Raw genomic sequence first — 20,066 nt, 5'->3', positions numbered from 1 at the left:
CAATTCAGAATGTAATAAAACCAGATCCAGCCATAAGATGCATCATTCTTTTTTGTTTTAGACAACATTTCATGCACTGTTAAACATGTTAAAGCAAGTTGCAAGTGAAAATCTATGTCTCTGACTGAGTTTGCATTACTGTGATTTGACCTCTCTGCTGGCTGAGCAAAGCTCATTTTCAACGTCCAATTCAGAAAGTGATAAAAACAGATCCAGCTATAAAATGCATCATTCTTTTTTGTTTTAGACAACATTTCATGCACTGTTAAACATGTTAAAGCAAGTTGCAAGTGAAAATCTATGTCTCTGACTGAGTTTGCATTACTGTGATTTGACCTCTCTGCTGGCTGAGATAAGCTCATTTTCAACGTCCAATTCAGAATGTAATAAAACCAGATCCAGCCATAAAATGCATCATTCTTTTTTGTTTTAGACAACATTTCATGCACTGTTAAACATGTTAAAGCAAGTTGCAAGTGAAAATCTATGTCTCTGACTGAGTTTGCATTACTGTGATTTGACCTCTCTGCTGGCTGAGATAAGCTCATTTTCAACGTCCAATTCAGAAAGTGATAAAACCAGATCCAGCTATAAGATGCATCATTCTTTTTTGTTTTAGACAACATTTCATGCACTGTTAAACATGTTAAAGCAAGTTGCACGTGAAAATCTATGTCTCTGACTGAGTTTGCATTACTGTGATTTGACCTCTCTGCTGGCTAAGATAAGCTCATTTTCAACGTCCAATTCAGAATGTAATAAAACCAGATCCAGCCATAAAATGCATCATTCTTTTTTGTTTTTGACAACATTTCATGCACTGTTAAACATGTTAAAGCAAGTTGCAAGTGAAAATCTATGTCTCTGACTGAGTTTGCATTACTGTGATTTGACCTCTCTGCTGGCTGAGATAAGCTCATTTTCAACGTCCAATTCAGAAAGTGATAAAACCAGATCCAGCCATAAAATGCATCATTCTTTTTTTGTTTTAGACAACATTTCATGCACTGTTAAACATGTTAAAGCAAGTTGCAACTAAAAATCTATGTCTCTGACTGAGTTTGCATTATTGTGATTTGACCTCTCTGCTGGCTGAGATAAGCTCATTTTCAACGTCCAATTCAGAATGTAATAAAACCAGATCCAGCTATAAAATGCATCATTCTTTTTTGTTTTAGACAACATTTTATGCACTGTTAAACATGTTAAAGCAAGTTGCAAGTGAAAATCTATGTCTCTGACTGAGTTTGCATTACTGTGATTTGACCTCTCTGCTGGCTGAGATAAGCTCATTTTCAACGTCCAATTCAGAATGTAATAAAACCTGATCCAGCTATAAAATGCATCATTCTTTTTTGTTTTAGACAACATTTCATGCACTGTTAAACATGTTAAAGCAAGTTGCAAGTGAAAATCTATGTCTCTGACTGAGTTTGCATTACTGTGATTTCACCTCTCTGCTGGCTGAGATAAGCTCATTTTCAACGTCCAATTCAGAATGTTATAAAACCAGATCCAGCTTTAAAATGCATCATTCTTTTTTGTTTTAGACAACATTTCATGCACTGTTAAACATGTTAAAGCAAGTTGCAAGTGAAAATCTATGTCTCTGACTGAGTTTGCATTACTGTGATTTGACCTCTCTGCTGGCTGAGATAAGCTCATTTTCAACGTCCAATTCAGAATGTAATAAAACCAGATCCAGCCATAAAATGCATCATTCTTTTTTGTTTTAGACAACATTTCATGCACTGTTAAACATGTTAAAGCAAGTTGCAAGTGAAAATCTATGTCTCTGACTGAGTTTGCATTACTGTGATTTGACCTCTCTGCTGGCTGAGATAAGCTCATTTTCAACGTCCAATTCAGAATGTAATAAAACCAGATCCAGCCATAAGATGCATCATTCTTTTTTGTTTTAGACAACATTTCATGCACTGTTAAACATGTTAAAGCAAGTTGCAAGTGAAAATCTATGTCTCTGACTGAGTTTGCATTACTGTGATTTGACCTCTCTGCTGGCTGAGATAAGCTCATTTTCAACGTCCAATTCAGAATGTTATAAAACCAGATCCAGCCATAAAATGCATCATTCTTTTTTGTTTTAGACAACATTTCATGCACTGTTAAACATGTTAAAGCAAGTTGCAAGTGAAAATCTATGTCTCTGACTGAGTTTGCATTACTGTGATTTGACCTCTCTGCTGGCTGAGATAAGCTCATTTTCAACGTCCAATTCAGAATGTAATAAAACCTGATCCAGCTATAAAATGCATCATTCTTTTTTGTTTTAGACAACATTTCATGCACTGTTAAACATGTTAAAGCAAGTTGCAAGTAAAAATCTATGTCTCTGACTGAGTTTGCATTACTGTGATTTGACCTCTCTGCTGGCTGAGATAAGCTCATTTTCAACGTCCAATTCAGAAAGTAATAAAACCAGATCCAGCCATAAAATGCATCATTCTTTTTTGTTTTAGACAACAATTCATGCACTGTTAAACATGTTAAAGCAAGTTGCAAGTGAAAATCTATTTCTCTGACTGAGTTTGCATTACTGTGATTTGACCTCTCTGCTGGCTGAGATAAGCTCATTTTCAACGTCCAATTCAGAAAGTGGTAAAAACAGATCCAGCCATAAAATGCATCATTCTTTTTTGTTTTAGACAACATTTCATGCACTGTTAAACATGTTAAAGCAAGTAGCAAGTGAAAATCTATGTCTCTGACTGAGTTTGTATTACTGTGATTTGACCTCTCTGCTGGCTGAGATAAGCTCATTTTCAACGTCCAATTCAGAATGTGATAAAACTAGATCCAGCTATAAAATGCATCATTCTTTTTTGTTTTAGACAACATTTCATGCACTGTTACACATGTTAAAGCAAGTTGCAAGTGAAAATCTATGTCTCTGACTGAGTTTGCATTACTGTGATTTGACCTCTCTGCTGGCTGAGCAAAGCTCATTTTCAACGTCCAATTCAGAAAGTGATAAAAACAGATCCAGCCATAAAATGCATCATTCTTTTTTTGTTTTAGACAACATTTCATGCACTGTTAAACATGTTAAAGCAAGTTGCAAGTGAACATCTATGTCTCTGACTGAGTTTGCATTACTGTGATTTGACCTCTCTGCTGGCTGAGATAAGCTCATTTTCAACGCCCAATTCAGAATGTAATAAAACCAGATCCAGCCATAAAATGCATCATTCTTTTTTGTTTTAGACAACATTTCATGCACTGTTAAACATGTTAAAGCAAGTTGCAAGTGAAAATCTATGTCTCTGACTGAGTTTGCATTACTGTGATTTGACCTCTCTGCTGGCTGAGATAAGCTCATTTTCAACGTCCAATTCAGAAAGTGATAAAAACAGATCCAGCCATAAAATGCATCATTCTTTTTTGTTTTAGACAACATTTCATGCACTGTTAAACATGTTAAAGCAAGTTGCAAGTGAAAATCTATGTCTCTGACTGAGTTTGCAATACTGTGATTTGACCTCTCTGCTGGCTGAGATAAGCTCATTTTCAACGTCCAATTCAGAATGTAATAAAACCAGATCCAGCCATTAAATGCTTCATTCTTTTTTGTTTTAGACAACATTTCATGCACTGTTAAACATGTTAAAGCAAGTTGCAAGTGAAAATCTATGTCTCTGACTGAGTTTGCATTACTGTGATTTCACCTCTCTGCTGGCTGAGATAAGCTCATTTTCAACGTCCAATTCAGAATGTTATAAAACCAGATCCAGCTTTAAAATGCATCATTCTTTTTTGTTTTAGACAACATTTCATGCACTGTTAAACATGTTAAAGCAAGTTGCAAGTGAAAATCTATGTCTCTGACTGAGTTTGCATTACTGTGATTTGACCTCTCTGCTGGCTGAGATAAGCTCATTTTCAACGTCCAATTCAGAATGTAATAAAACCAGATCCAGCCATAAAATGCATCATTCTTTTTTGTTTTAGACAACATTTCATGCACTGTTAAACATGTTAAAGCAAGTTGCAAGTGAAAATCTATGTCTCTGACTGAGTTTGCATTACTGTGATTTGACCTCTCTGCTGGCTGAGATAAGCTCATTTTCAACGTCCAATTCAGAATGTAATAAAACCAGATCCAGCCATAAGATGCATCATTCTTTTTTGTTTTAGACAACATTTCATGCACTGTTAAACATGTTAAAGCAAGTTGCAAGTGAAAATCTATGTCTCTGACTGAGTTTGCATTACTGTGATTTGACCTCTCTGCTGGCTGAGATAAGCTCATTTTCAACGTCCAATTCAGAATGTTATAAAACCAGATCCAGCCATAAAATGCATCATTCTTTTTTGTTTTAGACAACATTTCATGCACTGTTAAACATGTTAAAGCAAGTTGCAAGTGAAAATCTATGTCTCTGACTGAGTTTGCATTACTGTGATTTGACCTCTCTGCTGGCTGAGATAAGCTCATTTTCAACGTCCAATTCAGAATGTAATAAAACCTGATCCAGCTATAAAATGCATCATTCTTTTTTGTTTTAGACAACATTTCATGCACTGTTAAACATGTTAAAGCAAGTTGCAAGTAAAAATCTATGTCTCTGACTGAGTTTGCATTACTGTGATTTGACCTCTCTGCTGGCTGAGATAAGCTCATTTTCAACGTCCAATTCAGAATGTAATAAAACCAGATCCAGCCATAAAATGCATCATTCTTTTTTGTTTTAGACAACAATTCATGCACTGTTAAACATGTTAAAGCAAGTTGCAAGTGAAAATCTATTTCTCTGACTGAGTTTGCATTACTGTGATTTGACCTCTCTGCTGGCTGAGATAAGCTCATTTTCAACGTCCAATTCAGAAAGTGGTAAAAACAGATCCAGCCATTAAATGCATCATTCTTTTTTGTTTTAGACAACATTTCATGCACTGTTAAACATGTTAAAGCAAGTAGCAAGTGAAAATCTATGTCTCTGACTGAGTTTGTATTACTGTGATTTGACCTCTCTGCTGGCTGAGATAAGCTCATTTTCAACGTCCAATTCAGAATGTGATAAAACTAGATCCAGCTATAAAATGCATCATTCTTTTTTGTTTTAGACAACATTTCATGCACTGTTACACATGTTAAAGCAAGTTGCAAGTGAAAATCTATGTCTCTGACTGAGTTTGCATTACTGTGATTTGACCTCTCTGCTGGCTGAGCAAAGCTCATTTTCAACGTCCAATTCAGAAAGTGATAAAAACAGATCCAGCCATAAAATGCATCATTCTTTTTTTGTTTTAGACAACATTTCATGCACTGTTAAACATGTTAAAGCAAGTTGCAAGTGAACATCTATGTCTCTGACTGAGTTTGCATTACTGTGATTTGACCTCTCTGCTGGCTGAGATAAGCTCATTTTCAACGCCCAATTCAGAATGTAATAAAACCAGATCCAGCCATAAAATGCATCATTCTTTTTTGTTTTAGACAACATTTCATGCACTGTTAAACATGTTAAAGCAAGTTGCAAGTGAAAATCTATGTCTCTGACTGAGTTTGCATTACTGTGATTTGACCTCTCTGCTGGCTGAGATAAGCTCATTTTCAACATCCAATTCAGAAAGTGATAAAACCAGATCCAGCCATAAAATGCATCATTCTTTTTTTGTTTTAGACAACATTTCATGCACTGTTAAACATGTTAAAGCAAGTTGCAACTGAAAATCTATGTCTCTGACTGAGTTTGCATTACTGTGATTTGACCTCTCTGCTGGCTGAGATAAGCTCATTTTCAACGTCCAATTCAGAATGTAATAAAACCAGATCCAGCTATAAGATGCATCATTCTTTTTTGTTTTAGACAACATTTCATGCACTGTTAAACTTGTTAAAGCAAGTTGCAAGTGAAAATCTATGTCTCTGACTGAGTTTGCATTACTGTGATTTGACCTCTCTGCTGGCTGAGATAAGCTCATTTTCAACGTCCAATTCACAATGTAATAAAACCTGATCCAGCTATAAAATGCATCATTCTTTTTGTTTTAGACAACATTTCATGCACTGTTAAACATGTTAAAGCAAGTTGCAAGTGAAAATCTATGTCTCTGACTGAGTTTGCATTACTGTGATTTGACCTCTCTACTGGCTGAGATAAGCTCATTTTCAACGTCCAATTCAGAATGTAATAAAACCAGATCCAGCCATAAAATGCATCATTCTTTTTTGTTTTAGACAACATTTCATGCACTGTTAAACATGTTAAAGCAAGTTGCAAGTGAAAATCTATGTCTCTGACTGAGTTTGCATTACTGTGATTTGACCTCTCTGCTGGCTGAGATAAGCTCATTTTCAACGTCCAATTCAGAAAGTGATAAAAACAGATCCAGCCATAAAATGCATCATTCTTTTTTGTTTTAGACAACATTTCATGCACTGTTAAACATGTTAAAGCAAGTTGCAAGTGAAAATCTATGTCTCTGACTGAGTTTGCAATACTGTGATTTGACCTCTCTGCTGGCTGAGATAAGCTCATTTTCAACGTCCAATTCAGAATGTAATAAAACCAGATCCAGCCATTAAATGCTTCATTCTTTTTTGTTTTAGACAACATTTCATGCACTGTTAAACATGTTAAAGCAAGTTGCAAGTGAAAATCTATGTCTCTGACTGAGTTTGCATTACTGTGATTTCACCTCTCTGCTGGCTGAGATAAGCTCATTTTCAACGTCCAATTCAGAATGTTATAAAACCAGATCCAGCTTTAAAATGCATCATTCTTTTTTGTTTTAGACAACATTTCATGCACTGTTAAACATGTTAAAGCAAGTTGCAAGTGAAAATCTATGTCTCTGACTGAGTTTGCATTACTGTGATTTGACCTCTCTGCTGGCTGAGATAAGCTCATTTTCAACGTCCAATTCAGAATGTAATAAAACCAGATCCAGCCATAAAATGCATCATTCTTTTTTGTTTTAGACAACATTTCATGCACTGTTAAACATGTTAAAGCAAGTTGCAAGTGAAAATCTATGTCTCTGACTGAGTTTGCATTACTGTGATTTGACCTCTCTGCTGGCTGAGATAAGCTCATTTTCAACGTCCAATTCAGAATGTAATAAAACCAGATCCAGCCATAAGATGCATCATTCTTTTTTGTTTTAGACAACATTTCATGCACTGTTAAACATGTTAAAGCAAGTTGCAAGTGAAAATCTATGTCTCTGACTGAGTTTGCATTACTGTGATTTGACCTCTCTGCTGGCTGAGATAAGCTCATTTTCAACGTCCAATTCAGAATGTAATAAAACCTGATCCAGCTATAAAATGCATCATTCTTTTTTGTTTTAGACAACATTTCATGCACTGTTAAACATGTTAAAGCAAGTTGCAAGTAAAAATCTATGTCTCTGACTGAGTTTGCATTACTGTGATTTGACCTCTCTGCTGGCTGAGATAAGCTCATTTTCAACGTCCAATTCAGAATGTAATAAAACCAGATCCAGCCATAAAATGCATCATTCTTTTTTGTTTTAGACAACAATTCATGCACTGTTAAACATGTTAAAGCAAGTTGCAAGTGAAAATCTATTTCTCTGACTGAGTTTGCATTACTGTGATTTGACCTCTCTGCTGGCTGAGATAAGCTCATTTTCAACGTCCAATTCAGAAAGTGGTAAAAACAGATCCAGCCATTAAATGCATCATTCTTTTTTGTTTTAGACAACATTTCATGCACTGTTAAACATGTTAAAGCAAGTAGCAAGTGAAAATCTATGTCTCTGACTGAGTTTGTATTACTGTGATTTGACCTCTCTGCTGGCTGAGATAAGCTCATTTTCAACGTCCAATTCAGAATGTGATAAAACTAGATCCAGCTATAAAATGCATCATTCTTTTTTGTTTTAGACAACATTTCATGCACTGTTACACATGTTAAAGCAAGTTGCAAGTGAAAATCTATGTCTCTGACTGAGTTTGCATTACTGTGATTTGACCTCTCTGCTGGCTGAGCAAAGCTCATTTTCAACGTCCAATTCAGAAAGTGATAAAAACAGATCCAGCCATAAAATGCATCATTCTTTTTTTGTTTTAGACAACATTTCATGCACTGTTAAACATGTTAAAGCAAGTTGCAAGTGAACATCTATGTCTCTGACTGAGTTTGCATTACTGTGATTTGACCTCTCTGCTGGCTGAGATAAGCTCATTTTCAACGCCCAATTCAGAATGTAATAAAACCAGATCCAGCCATAAAATGCATCATTCTTTTTTGTTTTAGACAACATTTCATGCACTGTTAAACATGTTAAAGCAAGTTGCAAGTGAAAATCTATGTCTCTGACTGAGTTTGCATTACTGTGATTTGACCTCTCTGCTGGCTGAGATAAGCTCATTTTCAACGTCCAATTCGGAAAGTGATAAAAACAGATCCAGCCATAAAATGCATCATTCTTTTTTGTTTTAGACAACATTTCATGCACTGTTAAACATGTTAAAGCAAGTTGCAAGTGAAAATCTATGTCTCTGACTGAGTTTGCAATACTGTGATTTGACCTCTCTGCTGGCTGAGATAAGCTCATTTTCAACGTCCAATTCAGAATGTAATAAAACCAGATCCAGCCATTAAATGCTTCATTCTTTTTTGTTTTAGACAACATTTCATGCACTGTTAAACATGTTAAAGCAAGTTGCAAGTGAAAATCTATGTCTCTGACTGAGTTTGCATTACTGTGATTTGACCTCTCTGCTGGCTGAGATAAGCTCATTTTCAACGTCCAATTCAGAATGTTATAAAACCAGATCCAGCTATAAAATGCATCATTCTTTTTTGTTTTAGACAACATTTTATGCACTGTTAAACATGTTAAAGCAAGTTGCAAGTGAAAATCTATGTCTCTGACCGAGTTTGCATTACTGTGATTTGACCTCTCTGCTGGCTGAGATAAGCTCATTTTCAACGTCCAATTCAGAATGTAATAAAACCAGATCCAGCCATAAAATGCATCATTCTTTTTTGTTTTAGACAACAATTCATGCACTGTTAAACATGTTAAAGCAACTTGCAAGTGAAAATCTATGTCTCTGACTGAGTTTGCATTACTGTGATTTGACCTCTCTGCTGGCTGAGATAAGCTCATTTTCAACGTCCAATTCAGAATGTAATAAAACCAGATCCAGCCATAAAATGCATCATTCTTTTTTTGTTTTAGACAACATTTCATGCACTGTTAAACATGTTAAAGCAAGTTGCAAGTGAAAATCTATGTCTCTGACTGAGTTTGCATTACTGTGATTTGACCTCTCTGCTGGCTGAGATAAGCTCATTTTCAACGTCCAATTCAGAATGTAATAAAACCAGATCCAGCTATAAGATGCATCATTCTTTTTTGTTTTAGACAACATTTCATGCACTGTTAAACATGTTAAAGCAAGTTGCAAGTGAAAATCTATGTCTCTGACTGAGTTTGCATTACTGTGATTTGACCTCTCTGCTGGCTGAGATAAGCTCATTTTCAACGTCCAATTCAGAAAGTGATAAAAACAGATCCAGCCATAAAATGCATCATTCTTTTTTGTTTTAGACAACATTTCATGCACTGTTAAACATGTTAAAGCAAGTTGCAAGTGAAAATCTATGTCTCTGACTGAGTTTGCAATACTGTGATTTGACCTCTCTGCTGGCTGAGATAAGCTCATTTTCAACGTCCAATTCAGAATGTAATAAAACCAGATCCAGCCATTAAATGCTTCATTCTTTTTTGTTTTAGACAACATTTCATGCACTGTTAAACATGTTAAAGCAAGTTGCAAGTGAAAATCTATGTCTCTGACTGAGTTTGCATTACTGTGATTTCACCTCTCTGCTGGCTGAGATAAGCTCATTTTCAACGTCCAATTCAGAATGTTATAAAACCAGATCCAGCTTTAAAATGCATCATTCTTTTTTGTTTTAGACAACATTTCATGCACTGTTAAACATGTTAAAGCAAGTTGCAAGTGAAAATCTATGTCTCTGACTGAGTTTGCATTACTGTGATTTGACCTCTCTGCTGGCTGAGATAAGCTCATTTTCAACGTCCAATTCAGAATGTAATAAAACCAGATCCAGCCATAAAATGCATCATTCTTTTTTGTTTTAGACAACATTTCATGCACTGTTAAACATGTTAAAGCAAGTTGCAAGTGAAAATCTATGTCTCTGACTGAGTTTGCATTACTGTGATTTGACCTCTCTGCTGGCTGAGATAAGCTCATTTTCAACGTCCAATTCAGAATGTAATAAAACCAGATCCAGCCATAAGATGCATCATTCTTTTTTGTTTTAGACAACATTTCATGCACTGTTAAACATGTTAAAGCAAGTTGCAAGTGAAAATCTATGTCTCTGACTGAGTTTGCATTACTGTGATTTGACCTCTCTGCTGGCTGAGATAAGCTCATTTTCAACGTCCAATTCAGAATGTTATAAAACCAGATCCAGCCATAAAATGCATCATTCTTTTTTGTTTTAGACAACATTTCATGCACTGTTAAACATGTTAAAGCAAGTTGCAAGTGAAAATCTATGTCTCTGACTGAGTTTGCATTACTGTGATTTGACCTCTCTGCTGGCTGAGATAAGCTCATTTTCAAAGTCCAATTCAGAATGTAATAAAACCTGATCCAGCTATAAAATGCATCATTCTTTTTTGTTTTAGACAACATTTCATGCACTGTTAAACATGTTAAAGCAAGTTGCAAGTAAAAATCTATGTCTCTGACTGAGTTTGCATTACTGTGATTTGACCTCTCTGCTGGCTGAGATAAGCTCATTTTCAACGTCCAATTCAGAATGTAATAAAACCAGATCCAGCCATAAAATGCATCATTCTTTTTTGTTTTAGACAACAATTCATGCACTGTTAAACATGTTAAAGCAAGTTGCAAGTGAAAATCTATTTCTCTGACTGAGTTTGCATTACTGTGATTTGACCTCTCTGCTGGCTGAGATAAGCTCATTTTCAACGTCCAATTCAGAAAGTGGTAAAAACAGATCCAGCCATAAAATGCATCATTCTTTTTTGTTTTAGACAACATTTCATGCACTGTTAAACATGTTAAAGCAAGTAGCAAGTGAAAATCTATGTCTCTGACTGAGTTTGTATTACTGTGATTTGACCTCTCTGCTGGCTGAGATAAGCTCATTTTCAACGTCCAATTCAGAATGTGATAAAACTAGATCCAGCTATAAAATGCATCATTCTTTTTTGTTTTAGACAACATTTCATGCACTGTTACACATGTTAAAGCAAGTTGCAAGTGAAAATCTATGTCTCTGACTGAGTTTGCATTACTGTGATTTGACCTCTCTGCTGGCTGAGCAAAGCTCATTTTCAACGTCCAATTCAGAAAGTGATAAAAACAGATCCAGCCATAAAATGCATCATTCTTTTTTTGTTTTAGACAACATTTCATGCACTGTTAAACATGTTAAAGCAAGTTGCAAGTGAACATCTATGTCTCTGACTGAGTTTGCATTACTGTGATTTGACCTCTCTGCTGGCTGAGATAAGCTCATTTTCAACGCCCAATTCAGAATGTAATAAAACCAGATCCAGCCATAAAATGCATCATTCTTTTTTGTTTTAGACAACATTTCATGCACTGTTAAACATGTTAAAGCAAGTTGCAAGTGAAAATCTATGTCTCTGACTGAGTTTGCATTACTGTGATTTGACCTCTCTGCTGGCTGAGATAAGCTCATTTTCAACGTCCAATTCGGAAAGTGATAAAAACAGATCCAGCCATAAAATGCATCATTCTTTTTTGTTTTAGACAACATTTCATGCACTGTTAAACATGTTAAAGCAAGTTGCAAGTGAAAATCTATGTCTCTGACTGAGTTTGCAATACTGTGATTTGACCTCTCTGCTGGCTGAGATAAGCTCATTTTCAACGTCCAATTCAGAATGTAATAAAACCAGATCCAGCCATTAAATGCTTCATTCTTTTTTGTTTTAGACAACATTTCATGCACTGTTAAACATGTTAAAGCAAGTTGCAAGTGAAAATCTATGTCTCTGACTGAGTTTGCATTACTGTGATTTGACCTCTCTGCTGGCTGAGATAAGCTCATTTTCAACGTCCAATTCAGAATGTTATAAAACCAGATCCAGCTATAAAATGCATCATTCTTTTTTGTTTTAGACAACATTTTATGCACTGTTAAACATGTTAAAGCAAGTTGCAAGTGAAAATCTATGTCTCTGACCGAGTTTGCATTACTGTGATTTGACCTCTCTGCTGGCTGAGATAAGCTCATTTTCAACGTCCAATTCAGAATGTAATAAAACCAGATCCAGCCATAAAATGCATCATTCTTTTTTGTTTTAGACAACAATTCATGCACTGTTAAACATGTTAAAGCAACTTGCAAGTGAAAATCTATGTCTCTGACTGAGTTTGCATTACTGTGATTTGACCTCTCTGCTGGCTGAGATAAGCTCATTTTCAACGTCCAATTCAGAATGTAATAAAACCAGATCCAGCCATAAAATGCATCATTCTTTTTTTGTTTTAGACAACATTTCATGCACTGTTAAACATGTTAAAGCAAGTTGCAAGTGAAAATCTATGTCTCTGACTGAGTTTGCATTACTGTGATTTGACCTCTCTGCTGGCTGAGATAAGCTCATTTTCAACGTCCAATTCAGAATGTAATAAAACCAGATCCAGCTATAAGATGCATCATTCTTTTTTGTTTTAGACAACATTTCATGCACTGTTAAACATGTTAAAGCAAGTTGCAAGTGAAAATCTATGTCTCTGACTGAGTTTGCATTACTGTGATTTGACCTCTCTGCTGGCTGAGATAAGCTCATTTTCAACGTCCAATTCAGAAAGTGATAAAAACAGATCCAGCCATAAAATGCATCATTCTTTTTTGTTTTAGACAACATTTCATGCACTGTTAAACATGTTAAAGCAAGTTGCAAGTGAAAATCTATGTCTCTGACTGAGTTTGCAATACTGTGATTTGACCTCTCTGCTGGCTGAGATAAGCTCATTTTCAACGTCCAATTCAGAATGTAATAAAACCAGATCCAGCCATAAAATGCATCATTCTTTTTTGTTTTAGACAACATTTCATGCACTGTTAAACATGTTAAAGCAAGTTGCAAGTGAAAATCTATGTCTCTGACTGAGTTTGCATTACTGTGATTTGACCTCTCTGCTGGCTGAGATAAGCTCATTTTCAACGTCCAATTCAGAATGTTATAAAACCAGATCCAGCTATAAAATGCATCATTCTTTTTTGTTTTAGACAACATTTCATGCACTGTTAAACATGTTAAAGCAACTTGCAAGTGAAAATCTATGTCTCTGACTGAGTTTGCATTACTGTGATTTGACCTCTCTGCTGGCTGAGATAAGCTCATTTTCAACGTCCAATTCAGAATGTAATAAAACCAGATCCAGCCATAAAATGCATCATTCTTTTTTGTTTTAGACAACATTTCATGCACTGTTAAACATGTTAAAGCAAGTTGCAAGTGAAAATCTATGTCTCTGACTGAGTTTGCATTACTGTGATTTGACCTCTCTGCTGGCTGAGATAAGCTCATTTTCAACGTCCAATTCAGAAATTGATAAAACAGATCCAGCCATAAAATGCATCATTCTTTTTTGTTTTAGACAACAATTCATGCACTGTTAAACATGTTAAAGCAAGTTGCAAGTGAAAATCTATGTCTCTGACTGAGTTTGCATTACTGTGATTTGACCTCTCTGCTGGCTGAGCAAAGCTCATTTTCAACGTCCAATTCAGAAAGTGATAAAAACAGATCCAGCCATAAAATGCATCATTCTTTTTTTGTTTTAGACAACATTTCATGCACTGTTAAACATGTTAAAGCAAGTTGCAAGTGAAAATCTATGTCTCTGACTGAGTTTGCATTACTGTGATTTGACCTCTCTGCTGGCTGAGATAAGCTCATTTTCAACGTCCAATTCAGAATGTAATAAAACCAGATCCAGCTAAAAGATGCATCATTCTTTTTTGTTTTAGACAACATTTCATGCACTGTTAAACATGTTAAAGCAAGTTGCAAGTGAAAATCTATGTCTCTGACTGAGTTTGCATTACTGTGATTTGACGTCTCTGCTGGCTGAGATAAGCTCATTTTCAACGTCCAATTCAGAAAGTGATAAAAACAGATCCAGCCATAAAATGCATCATTCTTTTTTGTTTTAGACAACATTTCATGCACTGTTAAACATGTTAAAGCAAGTTGCAAGTGAAAATCTATGTCTCTGACTGAGTTTGCATTACTGTGATTTGACCTCTCTGCTGGCTGAGATAAGCTCATTTTCAACGTCCAATTCAGAATGTAATAAAACCAGATCCAGCCATAAAATGCATCATTCTTTTTTGTTTTAGACAACATTTCATGCACTGTTAAACATGTTAAAGCAAGTTGCAAGTGAAAATCTATGTCTCTGACTGAGTTTGCATTACTGTGATTTGACCTCTCTGCTGGCTGAGATAAGCTCATTTTCAACGTCCAATTCAGAATGTTATAAAACCAGATCCAGCTATAAAATGCATCATTCTTTTTTGTTTTAGACAACATTTCATGCACTGTTAAACATGTTAAAGCAAGTTGCAAGTGAAAATCTATGTCTCTGACTGAGTTTGCATTACTGTGATTTGACCTCTCTGCTGGCTGAGATAAGCTCATTTTCAACGTCCAATTCAGAATGTAATAAAACCAGATCCAGCCATAAAATGCATCATTCTTTTTTGTTTTAGACAACATTTCATGCACTGTTAAACATGTTAAAGCAAGTTGCAAGTGAAAATCTATGTCTCTGACTGAGTTTGCATTACTGTGATTTGACCTCTCTGCTGGCTGAGATAAGCTCATTTTCAACGTCCAATTCAGAAAGTGATAAAACCAGATCCAGCCATAAAATGCATCATTCTTTTTTTGTTTTAGACAACATTTCATGCACTGTTAAACATGTTAAAGCAAGTTGCAACTGAAAATCTATGTCTCTGACTGAGTTTGCATTATTGTGATTTGACCTCTCTGCTGGCTGAGATAAGCTCATTTTCAACGTCAAATTCAGAATGTAATAAAACCAGATCCAGATATAAAATGCATCATTCTTTTTTGTTTTAGACAACATTTTATGCAGTGTTAAACATGTTAAAGCAAGTTGCAAGTGAAAATCTATGCCTCTGACTGAGTTTGCATTACTGTGATTTGACCTCTCTGCTGGCTGAGATAAGCTCATTTTCAACGTCCAATTCAGAATGTAATAAAACCTGATCCAGCTATAAAATGCATCATTCTTTTTTGTTTTAGACAACATTTCATGCACTGTTAAACATGTTAAAGCAAGTTGCAATTGAAAATCTTTGTCTCTGACTGAGTTTGCATTACTGTGATTTGACCTCTCTGCTGGCTGAGATAAGCTCATTTTCAACGTCCAATTCAGAATGTAATAAAACCAGATCCAGCCATAAAATGCATCATTCTTTTTTGTTTTAGACAACATTTCATGCACTGTTAAACATGTTAAAGCAAGTTGCAAGTGAAAATCTATGTCTCTGACTGAGTTTGCATTACTGTGATTTGACCTCTCTGCTGGCTGAGATAAGCTCATTTTCAACGTCCAATTCAGAATGTAATAAAACCAGATCCAGCTATAAGATGCATCATTCTTTTTTGTTTTAGACAACATTTCATGCACTGTTAAACATGTTAAAGCAAGTTGCAAGTGAAAATCTATGTCTCTGACTGAGTTTGCATTACTGTGATTTGACCTCTCTGCTGGCTGAGATAAGCTCATTTTCAACGTCCAATTCAGAAAGTGATAAAAACAGATCCAGCCATAAAATGCATCATTCTTTTTTGTTTTAGACAACATTTCATGCACTGTTAAACATGTTAAAGCAAGTTGCAAGTGAAAATCTATGTCTCTGACTGAGTTTGCAATACTGTGATTTGACCTCTCTGCTGGCTGAGATAAGCTCATTTTCAACGTCCAATTCAGAATGTAATAAAACCAGATCCAGCCATAAAATGCATCATTCTTTTTTGTTTTAGACAACATTTCATGCACTGTTAAACATGTTAAAGCAAGTTGCAAGTGAAAATCTATGTCTCTGACTGAGTTTGCATTACTGTGATTTGACCTCTCTGCTGGCTGAGATAAGCTCATTTTCAACGTCCAATTCAGAATGTTATAAAACCAGATCCAGCTATAAAATGCATCATTCTTTTTTGTTTTAGACAACATTTCATGCACTGTTAAACATGTTAAAGCAAGTTGCAAGTGAAAATCTATGTCTCTGACTGAGTTTGCATTACTGTGATTTGACCTCTCTGCTGGCTGAGATAAGCTCATTTTCAACGTCCAATTCAGAATGTAATAAAACCAGATCCAGCCATAAAATGCATCATTCTTTTTTGTTTTAGACAACATTTCATGCACTGTTAAACATGTTAAAGCAAGTTGCAAGTGAAAATCTATGTCTCTGACTGAGTTTGCATTACTGTGATTTGACCTCTCTGCTGGCTGAGATAAGCTCATTTTCAACGTCCAATTCAGAAATTGATAAAACAGATCCAGCCATAAAATGCATCATTCTTTTTTGTTTTAGACAACAATTCATGCACTGTTAAACATGTTAAAGCAAGTTGCAAGTGAAAATCTATGTCTCTGACTGAGTTTGCATTACTGTGATTTGACCTCTCTGCTGGCTGAGCAAAGCTCATTTTCAACGTCCAATTCAGAAAGTGATAAAAACAGATCCAGCCATAAAATGCATCATTCTTTTTTTGTTTTAGACAACATTTCATGCACTGTTAAACATGTTAAAGCAAGTTGCAAGTGAAAATCTATGTCTCTGACTGAGTTTGCATTACTGTGATTTGACCTCTCTGCTGGCTGAGATAAGCTCATTTTCAACGTCCAATTCAGAATGTAATAAAACCAGATCCAGCTAAAAGATGCATCATTCTTTTTTGTTTTAGACAACATTTCATGCACTGTTAAACATGTTAAAGCAAGTTGCAAGTGAAAATCTATGTCTCTGACTGAGTTTGCATTACTGTGATTTGACGTCTCTGCTGGCTGAGATAAGCTCATTTTCAACGTCCAATTCAGAAAGTGATAAAAACAGATCCAGCCATAAAATGCATCATTCTTTTTTGTTTTAGACAACATTTCATGCACTGTTAAACATGTTAAAGCAAGTTGCAAGTGAAAATCTATGTCTCTGACTGAGTTTGCATTACTGTGATTTGACCTCTCTGCTGGCTGAGATAAGCTCATTTTCAACGTCCAATTCAGAATGTAATAAAACCAGATCCAGCCATAAAATGCATCATTCTTTTTTGTTTTAGACAACATTTCATGCACTGTTAAACATGTTAAAGCAAGTTGCAAGTGAAAATCTATGTCTCTGACTGAGTTTGCATTACTGTGATTTGACCTCTCTGCTGGCTGAGATAAGCTCATTTTCAACGTCCAATTCAGAATGTTATAAAACCAGATCCAGCTATAAAATGCATCATTCTTTTTTGTTTTAGACAACATTTCATGCACTGTTAAACATGTTAAAGCAAGTTGCAAGTGAAAATCTATGTCTCTGACTGAGTTTGCATTACTGTGATTTGACCTCTCTGCTGGCTGAGATAAGCTCATTTTCAACGTCCAATTCAGAATGTAATAAAACCAGATCCAGCCATAAAATGCATCATTCTTTTTTGTTTTAGACAACATTTCATGCACTGTTAAACATGTTAAAGCAAGTTGCAAGTGAAAATCTATGTCTCTGACTGAGTTTGCATTACTGTGATTTGACCTCTCTGCTGGCTGAGATAAGCTCATTTTCAACGTCCAATTCAGAAAGTGATAAAACCAGATCCAGCCATAAAATCCATCATTCTTTTTTTGTTTTAGACAACATTTCATGCACTGTTAAACATGTTAAAGCAAGTTGCAACTGAAAATCTATGTCTCTGACTGAGTTTGCATTATTGTGATTTGACCTCTCTGCTGGCTGAGATAAGCTCATTTTCAACGTCCAATTCAGAATGTAATAAAACCAGATCCAGATATAAAATGCATCATTCTTTTTTGTTTTAGACAACATTTTATGCAGTGTTAAACATGTTAAAGCAAGTTGCAAGTGAAAATCTATGCCTCTGACTGAGTTTGCATTACTGTGATTTGACCTCTCTGCTGGCTGAGATAAGCTCATTTTCAACGTCCAATTCAGAATGTAATAAAACCTGATCCAGCTATAAAATGCATCATTCTTTTTTGTTTTAGACAACATTTCATGCACTGTTAAACATGTTAAAGCAAGTTGCAATTGAAAATCTTTGTCTCTGACTGAGTTTGCATTACTGTGATTTGACCTCTCTGCTGGCTGAGATAAGCTCATTTTCAACGTCCAATTCAGAATGTAATAAAACCAGATCCAGCCATAAAATGCATCATTCTTTTTTGTTTTAGACAACATTTCATGCACTGTTAAACATGTTAAAGCAAGTTGCAAGTGAAAATCTATGTCTCTGACTGAGTTTGCATTACTGTGATTTGACCTCTCTGCTGGCTGAGATAAGCTCATTTTCAACGTCCAATTCAGAATGTTATAAAACCAGATCCAGCTATAAAATTCATCATTCTTTTTTGTTTTAGACAACATTTCATGCACTGTTAAACATGTTAAAGCAAGTTGCAAGTGAAAATCTATGTCTCTGACTGAGTTTGCATTACTGTGATTTGACCTCTCTGCTGGCTGAGATAAGCTCATTTTCAACGTCCAATTCAGAATGTGATCAAACTAGATCCAGCTATAAAATGCATCATTCTTTTTTGTTTTAGACAACATTTCATGCACTGTTACACATGTTAAAGCAAGTTGCAAGTGAAAATCTATGTCTCTGACTGAGTTTGCATTACTGTGATTTGACCTCTCTGCTGGCTGAGCAAAGCTCATTTTCAACGTCCAATTCAGAAAGTGATAAAAACAGATCCAGCCATAAAATGCATCATTCTTTTTTTGTTTTAGACAACATTTCATGCACTGTTAAACATGTTAAAGCAAGTTGCAAGTGAAAATCTATGTCTCTGACTGAGTTTGCAATACTGTGATTTGACCTCTCTGCTGGCTGAGATAAGCTCATTTTCAACGTCCAATTCAGAATGTAATAAAACCAGATCCAGCTATAAGATGCATCATTCTTTTTTGTTTTAGACAACATTTCATGCACTGTTAAACATGTTAAAGCAAGTTGCAAGTGAAAATCTATGTCTCTGACTGAGTTTGCATTACTGTGATTTGACCTCTCTGCTGGCTGAGATAAGCTCATTTTCAACGTCCAATTCAGAAAGTGATAAAAACAGATCCAGCCATAAAATGCATCATTCTTTTTTGTTTTAGACAACATTTCATGCACTGTTAAACATGTTAAAGCAAGTTGCAAGTGAAAATCTATGTCTCTGACTGAGTTTGCAATACTGTGATTTGACCTCTCTGCTGGCTGAGATAAGCTCATTTTCAACGTCCAATTCAGAATGTAATAAAACCAGATCCAGCCATAAAATGCATCATTCTTTTTTGTTTTAGACAACATTTCATGCACTGTTAAACATGTTAAAGCAAGTTGCAAGTGAAAATCTATGTCTCTGACTGAGTTTGCATTACTGTGATTTGACCTCTCTGCTGGCTGAGATAAGCTCATTTTCAACGTCCAATTCAGAATGTTATAAAACCAGATCCAGCTATAAAATGCATCATTCTTTTTTGTTTTAGACAACATTTCATGCACTGTTAAACATGTTAAAGCAAGTTGCAAGTGAAAATCTATGTCTCTGACTGAGTTTGCATTACTGTGATTTGACCTCTCTGCTGGCTGAGATAAGCTCATTTTCAACGTCCAATTCAGAATGTAATAAAACCAGATCCAGCCATAAAATGCATCATTCTTTTTTGTTTTAGACAACAATTCATGCACTGTTAAACATGTTAAAGCAAGTTGCAAGTGAAAATCTATGTCTCTGACTGAGTTTGCATTACTGTGATTTGACCTCT

The 20,066-nt window shown here is 35.4% G+C and overlaps 1 long non-coding RNA gene across 1 annotated transcript; it reads right to left on the bottom strand.

Moving 5' to 3' along the window:
• Positions 1-431: 431 nt before the first annotated feature.
• LOC147840529 (uncharacterized) lies at positions 432-19,628 on the bottom strand. Its single transcript, XR_015509099.2, has 3 exons — positions 17,700-19,628; positions 14,723-15,281; positions 432-1,324 (listed from the first exon to the last, which is right to left on the bottom strand). It is a non-coding gene; the product is annotated as an uncharacterized LOC147840529 (long non-coding RNA).
• Between the last annotated feature and the right edge of the window lie 438 nt (positions 19,629-20,066).

This window comes from Danio rerio, chromosome 15 (assembly GCF_052040795.2).
Source record: "Danio rerio strain M-AB ecotype USA chromosome 15, GRCz13ab, whole genome shotgun sequence".
In the NCBI taxonomy this organism is placed as follows: domain Eukaryota; kingdom Metazoa; phylum Chordata; class Actinopteri; order Cypriniformes; family Danionidae; genus Danio; species Danio rerio.
Note: the sequence above shows the minus strand (reverse complement) of the source record. Positions and strands in the feature narration are given on the sequence as shown.